The following is a 23,626-nucleotide window of genomic DNA, read 5'->3' on the forward strand; positions in this document are numbered from 1 at the left end:
AGGCATTTTCTGTCAGCAAATCATGCTTGGAATTTGGGCCAGCTAACTCTCACATTGTCCTGAGACTCTGGCCTGGCTATGTGCCCAAGGCTCCTACCACTCCATTTCCAGACTTGAAGCATTGACTCTGGAGGAGGCATACTCAACCCCCCACATCCCCCCCCAAGCTGGTCTGCTTGCATGACCATGAGGTGGATTTTGTGCTCTTTGGAGTGTGAAGTTAATCTATATATTCAGGTTATATTGTATAATCTGCTTGTAGACTTGCATACCATTAAACAATTGGAAAGGGGAAATGGCCTGAGGAAACAACTAGGGGTCATAAAAGAAGGGATGAAAAGAGAGTGGTAAAAGAGCCTGAGGTGTCTCAGGAAACAGATGTCAGAGGTGGTATTTGGGGTCAGGGGTTAAACTAGAAGGGATCTTGTGTAATATATGGAGAACAAAGGAAAACAACGGATGTAAACGGGTATTTAAATAAGGCCAGAACAGGAGTGAGGAGAATTTTTCAGACAGAGATGCTATTGGGGGTCTCCTGAAAGTTCTCCTTTGTTGTCGACAATAAAGTATATTCTTCTGATATTCATAACCTCCAGACTGAGTTTGATTTAGTAAGAGAAAAACCAAGAAAACCACTACATTTGGCGTCCCTCTGGGTGGGCTGGAAAGGAGCAGGACTGGTGTTGCTGTGCATGCTGGACTGGAGAGAAAACACAAATATGTGGCCACAATAAAAAACGGTAAGCGATTTTATGCTTATTAGTTTGTGTTTTTTCTGCCAGGACCTGCTTGTACAGGTAAATACACTTGAACTGTTTCTCCAGCTTTAAAGAATTAAAAGTAAATGTAAAAAAGATATTAAAGAAAAAAGGGGTTTTGAATAACAGAAGAAAAAGAGTAATTTGCATGCAAATGATCTGTGTTTTCCTAAGAGGGCCTTGATGGATAGGATAAACATTAACTAGTAACTGTTACTCAGATTTGGGAAATTATTAATGATATAAGATATGCATAGAGCATTTATAAGTTTTAAGAGAGAGTTCTTAATGTGTGGTGACAGTTAAGAGATTAAAGCAGAGTAAGGTATGCAAATGATCTGTGTTTTCCTAAGTGGGCCTTGATGGATAGGATAAACAATCACTAGTAACTGTTACCCAGATTTGGGAAATTAATAATGATGTAAGAAATGCATAGAGCATTTATAAGTTTTAAGAGAGAGTCCTTAATGTGTGGTAACAGTTAAGAGATTAAAGCAGATTAAAGTAGAGAGATGCGCGCTAAGACCTACGATACCGCTTTGTTTGAGGAGATAAACAAAGGGCTGCATGGGTAGGCGAAAGCCTGTGGTTACCGCTCTAAGGTTAGAGGGCTGCTCGGACAGGTCACTCAAGAGGAGTGTAGTGTAGAGTATTTATTTAATTGAAGTGTTTGTGTATTTGCTGCTTCAGATTGTGGCAAAATAGTCCACATTGGTGGGCAGAGAAGACTGCCTTCCTCCTCCTTGAATGAAATGAGGATGGGGGGATGCAGCTCCTGTTACACTGAGTGGAGGAGAGGAGTGAATGAGAAGAGGAAAAGTAATAAGATTAGAAGTGTGAATGTGTTAAAAAGTTTGTTTTCAAAAAAGAGTTGGTTAAAAGATTGATTGTAGTAGATTATATAAAAGGAGGGCTGCATAGTTGTGGTGTGAATTAAAGAGCGAGAAGGAAAGTGATTGATGCAGTTTAAGAGAAGAGATTATGATAGAAAGAAAGGAGTCTCCTAAATTAAAACTAATGGAACATGTGCATTTAAAAAACACAGAGTAAAAAGCAGAAGAATAAACATTTTTCTGAAATTATCTTTGTGTTTTAAGTTTGAATATGTTAAAAAAGAACAATAGGCAGAGTGAACTTAAATTCTTTACATAGCAACAGGTGAAAGACAGTCTGCTCCAGGATGGGGGTAAGAGAGAGATTTATGGTGTCCATGTGTGAACAATAGATTGCCTATTTACAGCACTAGGGAAACAGAGAAGAGGAGAGTTAATGAGAGGAGATCAAACTATAGATGAAATAATGACATAGACATTAACATAATTTGGATAGAATATAAGTTATTACTGAATAGATAAATTATAAAGTAGTATAGTAAGATAAATTAAATGAGGAAAAACTAATAATAGAGTTATATTATATAGAAAAGAGTTTGAAACTTTACTAATGAAAAAGAATAAATGAAGCCATAGTGATCAATATATATAGAGATAAAGGAAGTATGGAGTAAAAGAATGTATTAATAAACAAATAGATTTACTAAATAAGTATGAATAAAAAACATATAAGTTAGTTCTTTGATTGAGAATAAGAAAGAAAAAGAAAACTTGAAAAATTAATATTGATTAACTGAAGATTTAATTAGAAAATGTGTAAGCTGTAAAATGTATAAGAAATGTATAAGAAAACCTAAGAGCTAAAAACTTAAATTACAGAAAGGAAAAAGAATAAAATAGAAATAGGAAAAAATAAGTCCACTGTTTCATAGATAAAATTAGATGTTTAAAATATGCTTACAATATAGGCACATTGAACAGATAAGATAAAAAGTAAAAAGCAGTAACAATTTGAAGAAATAATTGACTTTAGAGAATTTGTTTGTATTTAAGGGCAATACAAATGTTTGTTTCATCTTTCTCAAAGTCAGCTACATAAGATCTAAGCCATCATCTATTTGTAGTAAAGTAAAGTGATTTAGATGAAAATCATAGGAGCTAGGTAAATGTTAAAGAATGCGTTAGAATGAGTTGAAAAATAAATGTTAAAGTTTATGCATTAAGAAGCTAAATTGATAAGTATGCATTGCACTTCCAAAAATGAAAAATGCTTTTAGTAAATAAATAGGTGAATTTAATTAATAATATTAACTTTGAGCTATAGCAGTAATGATTTTTAACAGTTATTCCAGATATTGGGCCACCATGTAGTATTGTTGAATTAAATCAGGTATGGAAAAACAGATATGGAAATAAAAAATGCAATACTAAAATATGTGACAGAGAAAATAAAAGATAAGATAATGACAAATGGCAAACAGAAGAAACATTTGATGTAAGCAGTGAAAAAATAGAAACTGAGTATAGAAAATGTTACAATGTAAAAATGAGTGGTTAGTAAAGGAACACTAGCATAGATGAGGAGAAATATAAAGTAAAGCATAATCTGAAGCTAAAGAAATTATTTAGAAGGACACTAAAGAATTAGAAAATTAAATATATTTACATATGATAAAATGATTATGAATTAGAGAAAAATAAACTGTTAAAACTGTAGAGAGGAAAAAATAGATGAGAGGAGTCTCCATTTGATGGAAAAAAAATGGGAAAGAAGGAAAGACTTTTATAGGTCATGAGCTAAATTCCATATATTAATTAAGAGGACAAAGGGATGGACTTTGGGGGACTGTGGTCTCTTACCTACCAGACATCTCTGAGTGCACTGGCAAATGGAAAAGGTGTTTGAAAAACACAATGGACAAACTGTTGGCTGTGGACATTTGTGAAAGCAGTGAGGCAGACACTGCATGCCCAGGAATTACTGAGGACTGGAAAGGCTACTTATATTCAGAGACACTAAAAAGAGGCAAACAAGCTAATGATGAACTGATCAAAGAGAAAAAGCGCTCCACCAGAACTTTACAACAGCTCAATGAAAGAAGCCAGCACTAAGAGAGAAGGGGGAAACACTGTGCCCTGATATGGACACCACAGAAAAGACTACACCAATCTATGAACCAGTTGTCTTCTCAGGGTGTGAGGAGGGGGAGTCTGGTAGTCCATCTCAAAGCAGTCGACCTATAGTCCAAATTGAGTACAATGTGACCACTCAGAGGGCAAAATAAGAGCAAAAGTGTAGCTACCCATTCTTGTATCAAATCAGACTCCTGTCAATTTGATAAAAAGAAAAGTATCATGTAAACTGTATGAAAAGTCTTAGATGATAATATACAATGAAACTTTAAATGTGTAAGGTTGAAATGATAAATTATGAAGAATGTTAAATTATTTTGGTTCATTTTCATAGGTTAACTCATAGAGATTATTGAACATAAGAGGATAAATTATAATGCATGGTGGTGATAAAAAAGATAATAAAAGACAGTTTTTGATAACTTAAAAAAAAATAATAATTTGAGTTAGAAGTAGATGGAGTTAAGTATTTAGGTTAAAATTAGGGAAACTTATTTTGAGTAAACTAAACCAAGATTTGAGAGAAAAATTGTCAGAGATTAAGACAGAAAAGTAATTTATATTTGAAGGGAATGAAAAAAAAAAAAATGAAATGAACTCATAGTACTGAATAGGTCAAAAAGTAACAATTCTAAATGTACTAAAAGAATATTTGAAAGAGAAAAGTGTTTAAAAACAAAAAATTATGAATAACCAGTTTGATGTGAGAACAGGAAGGAATTAGGAGCTGAAAATGCTGAAAAGTGAAAAATGTTAATTAATAGAAAATGCAAAATAAGAAATAGCTCAGAAATAAGAAATTACTTAGGTGTCAAATTTTAATAATGATTAACAGTTCAGGACATTAAGGGAAAACAAAATTAGCCAGCATAGGGAGGATTAATAAAAAATTAAACCAGATGCAGGTCTGTTATATGCTGGAATAGGCATTACTGAAACTTTTGAGAACATAGCAATAAGAGAAACATTTAAATATGTTAAGGCATTTCTAATTTGGTTGTGATTGTGTAGGTAACTAATAAAATGGATTTTATTTTAATTTGATTAAAATTTAATTCTTGATGATGGCATTAGTCAAAACAGGCAAAAATAAATGTTGTAAAATTTATGATTTAAGAACAGTCAGTAATAGAGAATTTCTTAGCTGAGGTTCCTAACACGCACTGTACTTAAATTTTTTAGTTTGGATGCCAACTATGTTAAAGTAATTAATTGATTTCTGTTCAGGTAATTATCAGAGGAGGGTAGACACTTGGTTACACTTAAAGTAAATAGGCTGATTTACAGTTACATACATTAGAATGCATAAAAGGTTTTAGAATATTTAGTGATGGATATTGTAATGTGTAGGATTTAATTATCTGCAGGTACATCTAGCTCAAGCTAAGTAAAAGACAGAAATAAAACTTTTTAGGGATAAGGGTTTAGTGTTAACAAGATTCTGTATCTATTCTAGATGCAATAATAACTGATAAGATGATAAATAAGAAAATTGATTTTTCATTTAAGAAAATAGGGTAGCAGGTCTAACAATAGTATAGAGTCACAACCTTAATTAGATTATAGTACAAATAAACAACGTACTAGTCTTTATGAACATGTGTAGCATCAAAGGGAAGCAAAAAAGATAGGTATGATTTTTGTAATAGGAAGTACAGATTGTTGATACAACAGCATTTCTTGATATTGTCATTGGTGATGTACATGGATTGAATCAAGAGTGAAATGATAAGGAAAATTAAGCAGCAAGCAAAATGATTTGAAAAAATGATTGCCTTTTTGAATGCAGTGATTAGTGAATTGTTGTCCACATGTGACATTTGTGCAAAGTAGAATGTGAGTAAAAGATCAGCAATAGGCTTAAGGGGATATTTAAGAACTTCATAGTGGATGTTGTGAAATGATAAAATTAGCTTAGGGCAAGAGATACAAGTTTTTGGGCATGGCAGTTGTGGTAGATGAGTGAAGGTAATTCCATTAGCAGAGCAGGAAAGAAGGAACAGTTATTACATTTAAGACAAGAGAAGTCTAAGATTTGCAATACCTTCAGAAATAAGTTTAATGTGTCTGCATTTAAAAATAAATTAGAGTAATTAAAGTTAATTAAAGTAAATAAAGGTAATTAAGTAGATAAATAAGTGTATATGTGATTCAGTGAATAGATAAGTAAATGTATTGATAAAGTATTGGAAATCAAGAAAATTGAGAAATTACACATAATTGTAAGGAATGATTGAAAGAGCTAAAGATGATTCATCAAGGCCTAGTTTAACAAGATGTGTTAAAATAATATACCTTTTGCATTAATAAGTGATTGCATGAAAACTGACAGAAACAAGCAACTAACATTGCATGAAGTACTATTGGGTCGACCCTTGCATGTAATCTCGCAAATAACTTCGCATATAACCGTTTGGAATGTTTGGAGAACAATTCTAATGTATTGGAAAGAAGTTTGGTCTTTTATGAGGAAACTAACTGCCATGTGCAAAGCAATATCTGTACAGGAAACTAGAAAGGACCAGAAGCAGGAGATTAATCCGGTGATCGAGTATATCTGAGGTGTTCTGGAGAAAGTGGAGTGAAATCAGGAGAAATGGACCTTATGCCAAGGTTGCCAAAGGGGATGCCATCAACTGGATACCATCTGGACCACAGCACAAGACAGCCAAAGGAAAAACACTCCAGCAAGAGAAAGTTAACGGGAAACAGAGGAGGCAGAAAATCCCAAAGCTCAAACCAACGAATTGCAAAGTGTGGCAGAAGCAGTTCATCAGAAAAGTTAAAAGAGTAATTCTGATTATATACCTGAGTGAGAAATACAGAAGGTGCCACAAATTCAAGTGATGATAATCACCACAACTTCAGGTTATAGACTCTCAACATAAAGTCTTTAGCAACACTTTTTAAGGCTAGAACGAAACAAAGAATGCTCGCAAGTATGTGCCAGATTTAGGGTCAAAAAGATGAACTAGTGCTAAAAATTTTGATAGTTTAGATAAAGAAGAGGATGATGAAGAGGATCCATGCCTTGGGTGTTAAGTGCTAGCAACCTCTACCCCAAAACGGCGGCTCTCTACGATACGCAAAGTATCTGGGCTGAAGATCAACGTACTCTACGGATTATGTGTGTGGATGTTAGATTAGAATATTGTGTTGTGACCTTAGATTGGGAGATTGTGCATGTTTATTTTTTGTTTTAGTTTTATTCTTTACTGTATGTTAAATAATCATGACCCCCAGAAGCAAATAGATAACTAATTGTATGCTTAAAATACTACTTTTTATGATATCAACAAAATAGAATCAAGTCTTTTACTGTGTCCTCGTCAGAACAGGACACAGAGGTTTGGCGTGATTCTATTCCAAAGTGCAATTACATGATTTGGTCATTTGTAATAATACTGTGACATATATTTGTCATTAGGTAATATGGCTGAGGGCTAGATCATGGAGTTGCACTATGGGCCAAAAGCAAGAATATTAAGACTTAAAGTCTTAAGAGGAGGGATTATATGAGGTGGATTTTGTGCTCTTTGGAGTGTGAAGTTAATCTATATATTCAGGTTATATTGTATAATCTGCTTGTAGACTTGCATACCATTAAAACAATTGGAAAGGGGAAATGGCCTGAGGAAACAACTAGGGGTCATAAAAGAAGGGATGAAAAGAGAGTGGTAAAAGAGCCTGAAGTGTCTCAGGAAACAGATGTCAGAGGTGGTATTTGGGGTCAGGGGTTAAACTAGAAGGGATCTTGTGTAATATATGGAGAACAAAGGAAAACAACGGATGTAAACGGGTATTTAAATAAGGCCAGAACAGGAGTGAGGAGAATTTTTCAGACAGAGATGCTATTGGGGGTCTCCTGAAAGTTCTCCTTTGTTGTCGACAATAAAGTATATTCTTCTGATATTCATAACCTCCAGACTGAGTTTGATTTAGTAAGAGAAAAACCAAGAAAACCACTACAACCATTGCCAGGTCTGGGCTGTTTTATTATTAATGTAATATTAAATTAAATTGTTAATATTAGTTAATGTCCTGTGAGTTCACATGAATTAACAATGAAACTTTATTTACATTAACTAATGTTAACAAATAATAAATACTGTAATAAATGTATTAGATCTTACCAGGTTTGACTTTTTTACGGTGGAATACTGGCAACAGTGTTAGTCAGTGTAACAGAGCAGTAGCGGAAACTAACTGGAAACTGCTTACAGTTAATTACTGTACTGTAGTTCTGTACTCACAGCATAATCTCTACTGCACACACATTAATGGTAAATCATATATACAGTAGTTATTGTAGTTTAACTCAAATTAGTTTTCTGAACTGTTATGAAAAATAAAAAGCAAATCAATTCTTCAGACAAATGTATTTTATTGTTTTGGCAGCAAACAAACATACAACAGAAAATGTCTAACAAAATTAAACAAATCAGCAGGTTTGAAGACATTTTCTATTTACAATGAAACAAAAAGGTTCAATAATGAACAACACATGCAGTGTATATACAGTAGGACTTGTGTGTTGAAGTAGGGGGGGAACTCCAGGAACTGAGTTTGACATCGATGGTTACAGTGTTGGGGGTAACGCATTACAAGTAACACAAGTTATGAAATAATATGACTTTTCCAAGTAACAAGTAACACATTAACAAATTCACAACCTGACAGTGGAGGTCTGTGTGTGGATGGCTGTACAGTATGAATCCTCTGTTATGATTCCCTGTAAGGATTTCTGTGCACGTTATCTAACTGAGGAGATTAAAATTGAAGGATTTTAATGTGTATAAAATCTGCTTAGTTCCAGAAAGGCACATTACACTGTTTGCATCTGTACATTATGCCAAAACCAATAAAGATGAGTTGTCCAATTAATACATATACTTCAATGAAAGTCATGTAAGAAGTGTGAGGAGATGCTAACTAGCTAACGATGTAGCTTTCAAGTGCACAGTTCAGGATAACAACAATTGGATTTAACACACAGACATTATTTTAGAAACCCTCAAAATATTTGAACACATTTACTCCTTTACACTCATTGTAGATTCTTATTTAGAGCTTAAAACACATCAGACTCTGCATCTGAACTGACAGACAGAGAATAGAGCACACTCAGAAGTAAACAAATCAAACACCTGTGGCTCTCTTAAAGGACAACACATTTGTGTTTAGAATAAGACGGACAGCCAGTGTATGTGTGTGTTAATGCCTAAACCATTGTTTTCTGTCTTAAAATAAATGCAACTCTCTATAAATAGCCACATAAAGCATCAGGGTAGATGAACAGTAATTGTTGAACAGTAATTTACCATTTATTACCACAGTTACTACCTGTAATGGCTACATAAAGTAAATTACTGTCATTTATTCTTTGTATGACACAATTTCATACAAATCTTGCTGGTTTTACAGTAAAATACTGTTTCCTTTCATTACAGCAGAACACTGGCTATTTTAGGGTTATTTACTGCATAATCTACAGCAAGGGTTAACAGTGAACAATTTAAATAACTGCCACAGAGAAGACATCTAACAATCTATGCCCACCTCCACCCCCTTCCTTTTGGAAGGACATCTATTTTTCAATTCATCCATCCACCCAGGAAACACCTAACCTCTAGCCATCAGTGTCCAGTCATTGCTGAGGTGTGTGATTTCTATTTTACTCCACATGCTGCACTCCAGTCTGTAAAGACAAAGACACGACTAACAGAGCTCTACATGTTGCTGAACTCCAGCAATGCACAAGATAATCTCCAGTGTTCTTCAGATAAATCTCCACTGATACTCTTGTGAGTTTCCTTCTTCTGCCTGTTGTGTGTCCATTACTTGAACACCTGCCAAAGACGAGACATCTAGCTAACTATCTAAGCCCACCACCACCCCCTTCCTCTTGGAAGGACATCTATTTTTCATTCATTTATCCACCTATCTATTCAGTAAAATGACTAACCAGACCATCAGTTTCTAGTCATTGCTGAGGTGTAAGTCCCGTTTCTCCACATGCCCCAGTGTAATCTGACATACAAGACAAAAACAAGACTAACAAAACTCTACATGCTGCTGATCTTCAGCAATAAACAAAGTTTTCTCCAGTGCTCTTCAGATATATCTCCTCTGTTCCCTTGTGACTCTCTTCTTTCTGCTTCACTCCAGTCTGCAAAAGACTAAGACAGCACCAACAGAGCCCTAACTGATGGCTGAGCTCCTGCAATGCACATGCTGTTCTCCGGCAATTAAAAAAAAATCTCCACTGATGCTCTTGTGAGTCTCTGTCTTCTCCCTGCTGTATGTCCATTACCTACAATAAATAACAGCCACAGAGAAGACATCTAGCTAACAATCCATGTCTACCACTACCCTCTTCTTCTTGGAAGGACATCCACGCCATGCACCTATCCACCTGTTTTTAAAGGACACTCCTGACCATCAGTGTCCAGTCATTGCTGAGGTGTGTGATTCCTATATTTCTCCACAAGCTGCACTCCAGACTGTAAAAGACAAAGACAGGACTGACAGAGCTCTACATGCTTGCTGAACTCCTGCAGTGCACTAAATGTTCTCCAGCGTTCCTTAGACAAATCTCCACTTATGCTCTTGTGAGTTTCCTTCTTCTGTCTGTTGTGTGTCCATTACCTGAAAAAGAAACGCCTGCCGCAGAGAATACATCTATCTATCTAAAGCTGAGCTCAGACTACAGAAGTTGTAATCCAATTTATTTTGACCTCCTGAGAATCGGAGATGAAATCTTGTCGAGGACTTTGATTGGTTCTCAGTGCAGATTATCTGGTAATGTGAGCCATTTAAAGATAGAATCGTTCACCTCGCCATCTTGAACACAAATTGCAGCCTCCCTGATCATAACAGACATGATTGAAATCCAGGATTTGAAATCGGGCTGATCACAGCAGTTCAAACCTATTCAGTATTAACAAAGCCATGAGCTGGAGAGAATCATGTTGCTTTCAATAAATAAATAAATATATCATTTTTTTGAATAATAAGCTTGAATTATCCTTTATTATTAGCCAGATTTTACGTTATTCTTATAGCGGTGTGCAGATATTGATGACACATGTGTAGCCGGGCACTGGAACATTGCCAGTTATCTCCAAAACCCAAAATGATTCAACATATTACAGTTTTTCTTAGTGGCTTTGGTGCATTTCTCACAACACTATTTACATTTGCACAACAGTTAATGCATTTCTCAAAACAATTAGTAATTTGTGCACATCATAGTAGCAGTTTCTCATTCCTTCCAACAAATTGTGAATGCTTTTGGACATGTATCAATTGCTTTCATACAACTCTCTGCTGTTTATAACATTATCATTCGCTTATGTCATGTCAGTCAAAATAAACTAAACTTGTGAATGCTGAAAAGTCATTCCATTTAAAAACTAATAGTCCTCATCTCATTACTTGAGTCATTACATACAAAAATGTTGAACTAGTTGTCGAAATCTGACAAGAAAATTTTATTAAAACTTTTACATCTTTATTTTCCAGAAAATGTCTTCTAAATTGAACAATTTCATGAATGATTTACAGACGTGTGTATGTTGTAGGTTCAGTTGCAATTTGTACTTAATGTTTGAAAGTTGTGCACAGCACACATTGTTTACAGTTGTGCACAGCTCTGCCCAAAGGGAGTTTATGTTTGTTGTAAATAAGAGTGTATTTATTCTTTTGCCCAATGCTGTGAATAAATTAGAATTGCAAAGAGCATCTGCAGTAAAAATGTGAAACATACATATTCAGTGTCTTGTAATCAGATTCCTCACTAAATGCAGTGATGTCTAACTTTACTGTAGTTTTCAAATGGCTGAGCAAATAGTATATAGTGCTGTCTTGAGCATTTTCAGAAAGTGTCACCAAAATCAGACTTTATTGCATTGAAAAAAAAATAGAGCAAACTGTCATAATGAAAACATGACAAAGCCATTTGACTATCTTGTGAATAAACAATGGTGTCAGGACTTTTCCTCTCGATGACACTGACACTCTCATTGACATCAATACTTGCTTTTGAGGAATGAGCTATCCATTTTGAGTAAGTGACTCACTTTTTCAGGTTATCATCTAGGTTTTGCAGTTTGTGCTAATTGTTTTGAGAAATGCATTAACTGTTGTGCAAATGGAAAAAGTGTTGTGAGAAATGCACCAAAGCCACTGAGAAAAACTAAACTGTGTTTTTATACATTTATTTATTTATTTTTCTGTGATGAGGATAGAATGAGTTCAATAGCCTATAAAATCATTAGGTCAACGTCTATATAGCCTAGTCCAGTAAACAATATTTTAATCTATGAGAATAATTTGACAGTAAGTGATAACTGAAGATCAGGGGTGTTGGATTGAGTGAATTATTTTATTTTTCTACACTACTGGGCTTATTAAATGCGTGACAGGTACAATTTCACTTTTAAAGAGGCTCTAGCAATCTAAAAGCTGAGCTATTGCCAGTCAAACACAGCACAGCCATCGCAGCAAGACGGAGAGATTTCAATTATTGTCATAAATAGTAATATCACTGTGACAGGGTGGCTCAGTGGTTAGCACTGTCGCCTTACAGCAAGAAGGTTGCTGGATTGAGTCCCAGCTGGGTCAGTTGGCATTTCTATGTAGAGTTTGCATGATCTCCCCATGTTCGTGTGGTTTTCCCCACAGTCCAAAGACATGCGATATAGGTGAACTGAATAAACTAAATTGGCCATAGTGTATTGGTGTGAATGTGAGAGTGTATGGGTGTGTGAATAATTGATATAATTATAATTGAACATTCGTTTAGACATATCAAATCAACATTTCTTCATTCTGCTGTCCACTACCTGCATGTCAGACCCTTATAAACATCCCAATTGCCAATGATTATTAGTTATATATAATACGCATTTATGAAATGAATGTTTGTGTGTGAGAGCAAATTTAAAAGACACTTGCAGCTCAACTTGCGTGTGTTAATTTAATTTTACAGGCTAACTGCATGAACAGCTACGCAAACTGAGACGTAGTGTAGCCTATTTCGAGTGCAGGATATTAGTGTTTTCCTGTAGTGGCAGTTGGTAAAATATTACTAAATTAATAATAAGTAATTAAAAAAGTGAGTTATTCCGTTTGTGGATAGGACAACAACCTCCTTATAATAAGCTTAAATGATCAGTTTTCATTAGCCACTAACGTTATTCTGTGTGTGAATATTTATGAGCCAGATGTAGCTGGGTAGCTATGCCTACTAAATTGCTAGTTATCTCCAAAAAACAAAAAGCTTCAACATTAAAATGTGCTTTTAGAAATTACAGATATATCTTTCCTGTGAGGCCTGTGTCTAGTGCCGTAAACCAACATAGAGTAGCTCTATATGCTATAACAGATTATTTTTCTACACAATATAGGCAGTGCAACAGGTAACAATTTAGCTTTTGAGCAAGAATGCACAGCACATCGTGGCATGATGGAGAGATTATAAGCCTATTATTATTATTATTAGACATTTGTCTGGGCATTAGGGACGGGGAGTCGACTCCTCGACTCTCAATGAACCTAGTACTGGAATCGACTTGAGAACAGAAATATGGGAGTTGAGTCTGTTTCTAAATTGGAAGCGGATCAACTTACATAAGAACTGCAGAAAAAATTACTATTCCTGATTATTTTGTTCACTCATGCTCTGTGTTTATGTATCAAACATTTAGATTTTTATTTAAGCGTTGTTTGGGCTCAATTGGGGTGTTTTTTAATTTGTTATTGAACTGCTGCTACACATCTTTTCATTAAATATTTTGATAATAAATTGATGTTTTAACTTTCTGTCTCAAAGATTGCAATTTACTTTTCTAAATTAAAAAAAGTATAGGCGGATTATTATTTTATTTCGACTGCAGATGATTTAAAATGCTGATTTTGTCTGACCACAGGAGAACTGCTTGTATAAAGAACGATATGATACAGCATGTTTAATCCTTGCGCTATTTTAAGTGAATGTAAAAGGTGTCGATTCTTGAGCCGATTCCACCGACTCCAAAATTAGGAGAAGAGAATAGCAGTCGACCCCGAAGAACCCAGAGCCGAACACCCTTACTGGACATAATTCATATTGGTCACCATTTATTTAACTTTATCACCGCCACTAACAGCTACTCAAACAGGATCCAAATGTATTTTGAGCGCATGAGAGTGTTTTGCCAGTAGTGGCAGTTGGTCTAATATTAGTATAGTAATAAATGGTAATTATTGATAAAGAGAGTGATGTGCTCCATCGGTCACGATAACCTTAATATCTTGTGTTCTGTGGCGCAGTTTTCATATTTTGTACTTAGCACACATTTAAGATTTGAGGTGGGCTAAAAAATTAGCCAAAGATTCTCCTCATGTGTTCACAGCAACCAGATTTCATTATTGGTTAGGTTTTTAAAACTCCTATAGTCTGAGCCCAGCTCAAGCCCACCACCACCCCCTTCCTCTTGAACATCTTTCGGTGATAGGTGATACCTGACCAGCAGTTTCTCATCATTGCAGAGATGTGATTCCCTAAATTCTCCACTCCACTCTGTAAAAGACAAAAAAAACATCAACAGAGCTCTACCTGCTTGTTTGATACTATCTATTCGTCCGTCCGTCCATCCATCCTATCTAAAGAAAATACCCGACTATCACTCTGTGAAAATGTAAATAAATAAATTAAAATGTTTGATGAAGTTAATTTGACTCAACTTAAAAATGTAAGGCTGTACCTAATTTATTACGATGCACTTGTGATTACTGAGGTGTGTTTCCCTGTTCTTTCACATGCTCCGTACAAATCTGCCAAAGAGAAAGATATCAGGTCTATAATTAATCTTACTACATTTCTTTGGAAACTAACTCCATTTTTCAGTCTGTTCAAGCAGTTCTACCTCTTTGCCGAGCTCCAGGTCTTCCAGTATATCTCCACTGTTCCCCTTGTGAGTCTCAGGGGTAAAGCTCTACTGGGCCATGAGCCCCCCTCAACCTCACCCCACCCAAAAAAACATTTATTTACCCATATATAAATAGCTATACTGAATATTTTACATTAAAATTTGAATTATATTATAAATAAAAGTATTATTATTATTATTATTATTATTATTATTATTTAATGTTTGTATTATAATAATACTTTTTTCCCTAAATAATTAACATAATCGAATCACTCTCATGATCTATCACTCAGTTGTGTCTTTACATTCAACTGATTTCAAATTTTCTTAAAAAACTTTTGCATGAATTTTAAATTATGAGAATTCTGAGAAACACAAAACAAAAATGTATAGAATCATCTGTTGTCCGAGACCTGACTCTGATGGCCGAGAAATAATGTTATTAAGTCTAACTTTCCTGACTCATTCATCATCTCTCCTTTGTGCTTCATACAAAAAAAGCCTTGTATAGTCAAAATATGATCATCCTCATATTACTTAAACAGTAGTTTTGCAGACTTGCAAAACTTACTGAGCGAAGACACCATTGCATTAAAGGCTGTTCTGCTGGTTTTATGAGTGGCATGTATTTTTTTCAGTGTGCATGTTAAACAACCGGGATTCACAGCAGAAGCAGAAGCAGCCGTGCGTGAGGCACACAAGAGTGGTTTTCTGCACACATGCGTCAGTTTGTTCTCGATTAAACTGTTGCTTTATTTACTGCATTGCCCCCTTTAATGGAGCACGTGTCTCCGTATATGGGGTCTAGCGACACCCCTGGTCAATCTCCTATTCTGTCTGTTGTGTGTACATCAACTACAATATAAATAGCTGCCACACATCTTTCCAACTATCTATGCCCACCTCCACCCCCTTCCTCTTGGAAGGACATCTACTGTATTTACCATCTGACCAGCCATTCATTCATTAATCTATCATCCATCCATTCATCCAAAAAATACCTAACCAGGGGTGCGTTTCCCAAAACCATTGTTAGCCAACTAAGGTCACAAGTTCCACTGTTATAAACATAGTTTGTTAATTTGCCGTTTCCCAAATCCATCGCTCCAAAGAACATTCACAAACTGCGTCACAAACTTGAGCACTTGAAACTACAGCTCTGGAGCTGTAATTAGAAACAGTTCCTGACTGTGTTCTATTCTCAGTTATCCCCCTATGCCCTATTCATTTAGAACATTTTAACATTCAAAGTTACAATTATTAAAAAAAAAAAAAACTTTAAAGTCATCTCTCTTAGGTGTAATTTGCGTTCAAACTATTTTTACAGTTCAGTTTTCGTGATCTTACAGATCTTACAGTTTACAACTGTGCTCCCTTCGCAGTGCACTTTGAAAACATTGATGTCATTTTGAACAAGCCTCATGACGAAAGCTATAGGTGACCTATTATTTAAAAGCAAAATTTATGTTACGTCTTCAAAGTTTGTGAAAACAAAAAGCATACATTAATTATTTCAATTTATAGTGGGTTATTTATTAAGTATCTGTATTGTATATGACATAGGCCTGCTGGTTAGAACTTTCTGCAGTGGTTTATATGTGTTAAAGTATATATCCTACCTAATAATAATAATAATCATCATCATCACCATCATCATCATTAATATTATTATTAACGTATGATTTTTTCATTTCTAATAAATAATTAATATTACATTTCATTTTATAATAAATAGCCTTTATTATTTATTTATTTTTATGATTTATATGATATTAGAATACGTGTTAGCTTTTGTAAGTGATATGTTTTAGAATAGAATGTGTAATGTTTAACTTCTCAATAATATTAGTAAACAAACATTAGCCCTGTTTGTGTCATTTACATATATTTCAGTTAATATGGAAAGCGAGTGCATATTTTTACTAAATCTAATATTAAATTCTATTTTAAATGCGTGTGCGCGTGTCACAATCACCAGCGACCTCTAACCATTATTACCTCTAAACCTCTAAACATTATCTCTCATTCTAACTACAAATCTGCCAGTTTATGGACTACAACTGCATACATGCACTTCACCCAGACACACATGCTTCCTCATCTAGACTGATTACACTCGCACCACCTGAGGATTGTCAGAGACTGATTGCACACACTATTTAAGCAGCACACACACTCATTCACTTTGCCGAGTCTTTTTTCTGCCACAGTGACATAACAACGCATTTTCCTAGCCTTGTTTTCACGTGTAGTTGCCTAGCCTTGTTATTTAGTTGTCCCTGTCTGCCGCATGCCTTTCGACTTCTAGCTTGTTATATTGACTGCGATTCTGGATTTGCCTTTATACATCTGTTTGCACCTGTGTTGACCATTGCTAGCCTGACCACTGAATAAACCTGCATGTGGATCCAACCTCAGTTGTTTGTGTCCCCCCCTTGGTTACAGTGTGTATAATTTGCACAAAGGAATTATGTTTGTCTTCTCTAAAAAAGTAGTTTAGAGCATCATTACGGGCATTTTATCATAATTATAACTAACCTGGTTTAAGCGATGGATCTGCGACAGAGAAACTACAGGTTTTGGGAAACACTCGTCACTACATCATTCTTTTTTCAAACGATGCATCAGACTTTTATAGCTTAGCCGCGAGTTACTTCGTTGTTTGGGAAACGCAGCCCAGACCATCAGTTTCCAGTCATGCTGAGGTGCGAGTCCCATTTCTCCACAGGCCCCAGTCTAATCTGCAAAAGACAAATACAAGACTAACAAAGCTCTACTTGCTGGATGATCTGCATCAATAAACCAAACGTTCTCCAGTGTTCCTCAGATAAATATACACCATTTTGCTCGTGAGTCTGACTCTTCTGCCTGTTGTAGTTGTAAATAATAGCCACAGACAAGACATATATCTAACAATCTAGGCCCACCACCACCCCCTTCCACTTGGAAGAACATCCATCCATGCACCCATTCATCTGCCTTTAAAGGATATTCCTGACCATCAGTGTCCATTGCTGAGGTGTGTGATTCCTATTTGTCTACACATGCTGCACTCCAGCCTGGAAAAGATAAAGACACAACTAACAGAGCTCTACATGCTTGCTGAACTCCAGAAATGCATAAACTGTTAACCAGCGGTTTTCAGACAAATCTCCACCGATGCTCTTGTGAGTCTCCTTCTTCTGTCTGTTGTGTGTCCATTACAGGAAAAAGAAACACCTGCCGCAAACAAGACATTTATCTGACTTAAAGAGATTCCAGACAATCATCTAGTATGTACAAATGAAAGTATATGATTTTAAATGTTTTATAAAGTTAATTTGATTCAACCTAAAAAAGTGTAAGTCTGTATCTAATTTATTACGATGCACTTGTCATTACTAAGGTGCGTTTCCCTGTTCCTCCACATGCTCCATGCCAACCTGTCAAAGAGAAAGATATCAGGTCTTTATTTAATCTCAATGGATTTCTTTGAAAGCAAACTAGTAGCACAATAGGGCGTCCCGAGTTCGAATCCCAGCATGAAGACATTTCCCAACTCTACCCCCTTCTCTGTCTCCCACTTCGTTTCCTGTCCCATTACTGTCCTATCTAATAAAGGCAAAAAAGCTGAAAAAAAAGAATATTTCAGTGTGAACACACTACTTACACCATTTACACTACAAAATGGCATAGAATAGTGTACAAGTATGTGATTTGGAACGCACCCATAGACAGTACTGACAGAGCCCTACCTGCTGTTCTCCAGCATTTTCTAGATAAATGTCCACCGATGCTCTTTTGAGTCACCCTCTTCTGCCTGCTCTCCATTAGCTGAAAAAGGAAAAACCTGACACAGACAAGGCCTAACTATCTATCTATACCAGTGGTTCTCAAAGTGTGGTACGCAGGCTTTCTTCTAGTGGTGCACGGAGGAATCACAGAATAATAATTAAAAATATATGAACGCCCTTTTACCCTTTGATGCGTATGATAACACCGATGTGATCAGCATTTGCTGTTCCCTGTACTGTATGATCACACTGTTATTATTAGTATGTTTAGTGCATCATGTCATCAGATGCTATGATTGAAAAAAAATGTGGAGCTCTCGAGCAGATACGCACTAGTGAAGTGCTTTTCAGTTACTGCAAACTCAGGAGTTTCTACAAGCTGCATCATTGGTGAAATAATTATCACAAACGTGTTAAAGTGTTCATAGTTGTGTAAAATAATGTGTGTTTTCGATGTATAGCCGATCCGATACATATTTCGATATACATTTGTTTTGTAAATAGCCTAGTGGTGTGGCTTTTGATTTAGTTTGTTAAATGGTGCAGGTCGAAGAACAGACTAAAGCCAATTTTACCATGTTTGAACCTTGAAAAAACACAAAATGAAAGTTTGTGCACAGACGGAGCACCTGCAAACCTTACCCAAGTCGACCTGAAAAACGGTGGTCGGATGCACAGTTTACACAAACTCCACAGTTTACTTATGATATGATCTCAATTCCACCAAATCATGGAAATGCTGCATGTATGAATTGATAAATCACTTATGAATTGGTCAGTGTATTTATAATCACTCACTTTTCTGAAACACATACTGTAAATGACGCGCTGTAAGCAGATCTAATATCTAATTTAAATTGTAATTGTGAACATTATATTTCAAATACAAGTTAATGTTTAGGGCCCTATCATACACCCGGCGCAATGCGGCGCAAGGCGCGGCGCAATAGTCTGTTGCTAGTTTCAGCTTGGCGCAAGAGTGGTTTTGAGGCATTGCGCTTCGCTGTTTGAATAGCAAATGCATTTGCGCTCATATGTGCATCCATAGGCGTTCTGGTCTAAAAAGGAAGGCGTTCTGAGGCGCACTGCTGGCGCGTTGCTATTTTGCGAAACTAAAATAGATTTTTAATTAGACCAAAACAAACCCGGTCTAAACTCCGGCGCCTCGCTTACACACTGCTTAATACGCACAAGAGAGCAATAGGCAAATATCTTTACATATGAAAAAAATAAACAATAAGGATATAGGATATAATAAGAATAGATATAGGATATAAATATAAAGGATTAAAATATTACAAATCATATTATTTTCTAGCCTACATAAATATGAAAAATCACTGCTTTTATGTCTTCTTCATCTCGGGGGGCTTTTTCAGTTCATTCATAACAATTTATATAATGTATAATGTTATTATTATTAGCAGTATTATTTATTTTATCCATATTTATATTTGTTTTATTAAAAACAAGCTTAGATTTGCCCACCTGTCAGGTTTTAGACCATATGGGGCACAGCATGTGTTTTAGGATATAACTCAGGTTTTTGAACACACTTCGTTATTATTGTTCATTTATTTGTTTGCTGGAAATTAGAACTGAATTTAGAAATAGTTTTGAAACGAATATTTGCGCTTAACAAACGCAATTAATCGCGATTATCTCTCCTTCTCATGCAGTAGATGCTCTGTTTAACAGTTTTCTGTTAAAAAAATGTTAACTGTTAACTGTTTGCTAGTAAAATGCTCAGTTTTTCCACTTAGACTTACTTTTGCGTCCTGTAAATAGCGAATGCGCTTATGGCGCGACGCAGCTGGCTCTTAAAGGGAATGGGAGATGAGACTCTGATTGGTTTATTTTCAAAACACACAAATAACTCATTAAGAAAATAAACTCAACCCTTTTAGACCATGCAGCACGGCGCAAAGCAGATTTTCCCGTCTTTAAATTAGCAAAAATCCGTTCTGACACACCCTGAAAGCGTTTGCGCCCTGCGTTTTGCGCTCTGCGCATGGACCGTCAAAATAGAGCTCTTAGATTTGAAGAGAGAGACCGGGGATAGTTGTAACACTTAAAATCTCTACAACAAGGAACTAGTTACAAATCAGCTGATTCACTTCACACATGCTCATTTTAGTCCTCATATATGAAAAAGTCCTGTGACAGACACAGCAGATATTAGACAGAAAAACTACACTTCAGCTAAGATTAGCTAATTAATTATTTTTAAGATATCATTGCCTGATTTGTAGTTAAACCCATGTAATCTGTGTGTCTGATTGTGGATATACTTAATCCACATTGTTGGTGATAATGTTTTAGCTGTTAGCTGTAGGAGAACAGATTCATGGCCACATAATGCTGGGTCAGTTGAAACAGCAAAAGCTAGTAACTTGCTAGTCACATCAGTGAAATGTTACCACCAACCTCAAGCAGATTTAAAACTGTATTTATATGATTTAATTTCAGTATTGCTATAGCTTATAAAAGAGAAAGTCAAAAGTAGTTTGAGTTCAGTGTTTGACCTCTGTGGGCTCATGAAGCCTGCAAACAAAAATAGTGTTCAATTGTTGAAGCTGATGCACATTTGCACATTTCATTCAGCTTTGTAACACAGAGACACACAAACTATACTGAAAGCTCAATGCTGAATAAAAAGCTTTCAAATCCATTTTTATGTCATAATTCTCATTTTATAACGTTACAATTAACCCCGACTGTGGGCTGAATTGTAACATTTCACTCCTCCTGTTTGAGGGCTAACTCACAGAATTTGTGCTGCTGGATGAGAGTTTGACTGTAGTGCTAAATTTAGATTGATCAATTCACTTGTAGTACATGTTTTTGGAATGTGGGAGGAAACCGGAGAACCTGGGGAAAACCCACGCGAGCACGGAAAAAACATGCAAACTATGCACAGAAATGACAGCTGGCCTGTTAAGGGACTAGAACCGGTGACGCTCTGGCTGTGAGGCTACAGTGCTAAATATTGGGCCACCGTGCCACCCTTTGAAGGGAAAGCTCGAGAGGTAAGGGTGGAAGGGGGGATTCTTCAAATTGAAGATGACTGTAGTGGGAAACCCTGGCTCTTTACAGTGGGTTAGGAATGCCGTGATTGGTGGATCATACATGCTAATGCAGAACCAGCCGTGTTCAATCAAAATCACGTGATCCTCTGGAAATTAGTTTATAAATAAACTTCACGTAAATCATTTGGGATGCGGTGACACGCAGTTAATTATTTTGCCGAACAGATCCGCCACTTTTGACGCTCATAAACAATCATAAAGTCATCGCGCTGCAGGACTTAAGAGGTTTGCTACAGGTGCAGCTGTCATGCAGTGAGGGGTTTGTGTCTTTAATAATCTACCACAGGTTGCGTTCATTGAACTGTATGAATGATTAATAAATAATACATAATAAATAATTACAGTTTAAAGTAAAAATCAGTTCATATTGTATTACATTAATACATTTTCTTTGATCATTTGTTGGTTAGTGTCACCGACTCGGTCCCAGTCATTCCCCTCGCTGGCCAGCGGCCACCATCTCCGGACTTCTAACATTACGTCATCCCTCCACTCTGATTCCAGCACACCTGATATCCATTCCGCTAATGACCCACGTACCCTTTATAAGCAGCTCACACTCTCTCTTCTGTGCGAAGTCTTGTTTAGCCCCGGCCAGCATTTCTGAGCGTTCTATCCTGCCTGATCTCCCGTTTACTACTTCAGCCCGTTTCCTGACTCTGCTCTGTCTTCTGCCTGCCCACGACCAAAGCCTGTTACACGGACTCTGATACTCGCTGCCTGCCCTTGACCAAAGCCTGTTACACGGACTCTGAATCACGCTGCCTGCCTCTGACCCATGCCTGGTAATCACTCTGTTTCTGTCATCTCCAGCCCATTCTCATTGATGTGTATGTTGTTTGTTCGCACAGTCGTGCGTGTTGTATGTTGATTAAGTGTGACTTAATAAATACTGCAAATGGATCCCTCCGTGTCAGTCTCCCCGTTACAGAAGACTTCGCCCAACATGGATCCCGCAGCCATACAGGTTTTGTCTCACGAAGTCACAGCTCAAGCTCAGGTATTGACCACTCATCAACAGCAACTAACGCACTTATCTCAGTTGACAGACGAACTTGTGAAAATCACTGCAAAACCTGCAAGCTGCTCCCACAGCGCAACTCACCGCCAACTACTCTCGGAGCCCACCTGTTGTGACACAACCCCCGATGGTCTCCGGAGCTCGATTGGCATTTCCTGACAAATTCTCAGGTAACCAAGCAAAATGTAAAGGCTTTCTGTTGCAATGTAAACTGTTTATCGCCCAACAGCCCCATCTGTTGAAGGATGAGAATGGAAAATTGCTTTTGTGTCCTCATTGCTCACAGGGAAAGCATTAGACTGGGCTACTGCAGTTTGGCCAGACAGCACCCCGATATTTCCCTCGTTTAAAGACTTTCTCAAACGTTTTTGCACTGTGTTCGATCACCCTGAGGGTGGTCGTAATGCTGGCGAGGAGCTATTGTTTATCCAACAGGGAGATCGCTCTGCAGCTGAATTCGCACTGCATTTCCGCACTCTGGCAGCGCAAACAGGCTGGGCTGATGATCCACTTACTACGCTCTACAGAAAGGCTCTGAAACCAGAACTACAAAAAGAGATGGCATGTCGTGACGAGGGAAAAACACTGGACCAGCTGATTGAACTATCCATAAGGTTAGACACTCTCCTCCGCACTCGTAACCCACTGTGCTCAATTGCTTCCAGTCCTGTATCCCCTGAAACCTCCGCTGAACCCATGCAACTGGGCAGAACCCGCCTGAATCCTGAGGAACGAGAACGAAGGAGGAGAAATCACCTGTGCATCTATTGCGGACTTCCAGGTCATACTAAGGTTTTATGTCCCAACAAGCCTCCCCCTAAAACCCTTCCGGTGAGTGCTACCACAATGTTCACGACCACTAATGACATTATGAGTATACCTGTCAGTTTGAAACACAAAGGAGATGAGATTGTGACCATGGCCATGATCGATTCAGGAGCCGCTGAAACGCTGTGCTCAAACGCCTCATCCAGAACCAGTTATACGCTAAAATTTCCAAGTGCGAGTTCCATCAAACATGTATATCGTTCCTGGGTTACATCATCAGCCCCGAGGGCGTGGCCATGGATCAACAGAAGGTCGATTCAGTAATGCAATGGCCA

The 23,626-nt window shown here is 36.8% G+C and overlaps 1 protein-coding gene across 1 annotated transcript in view; it reads right to left on the reverse strand.

Annotated features, from left to right (window-relative positions):
• Positions 1–23,626, reverse strand: part of LOC141386220 (serine/threonine-protein kinase pim-3-like) — a 79,363-nt gene that overhangs the window by 16,328 nt on the left and 39,409 nt on the right. The gene's annotated exons all lie outside the window — the stretch shown is intronic.

The sequence above is a fragment of the Danio rerio genome, chromosome 6, assembly GCF_052040795.2.
Source record: "Danio rerio strain M-AB ecotype USA chromosome 6, GRCz13ab, whole genome shotgun sequence".
Taxonomy (NCBI): domain Eukaryota; kingdom Metazoa; phylum Chordata; class Actinopteri; order Cypriniformes; family Danionidae; genus Danio; species Danio rerio.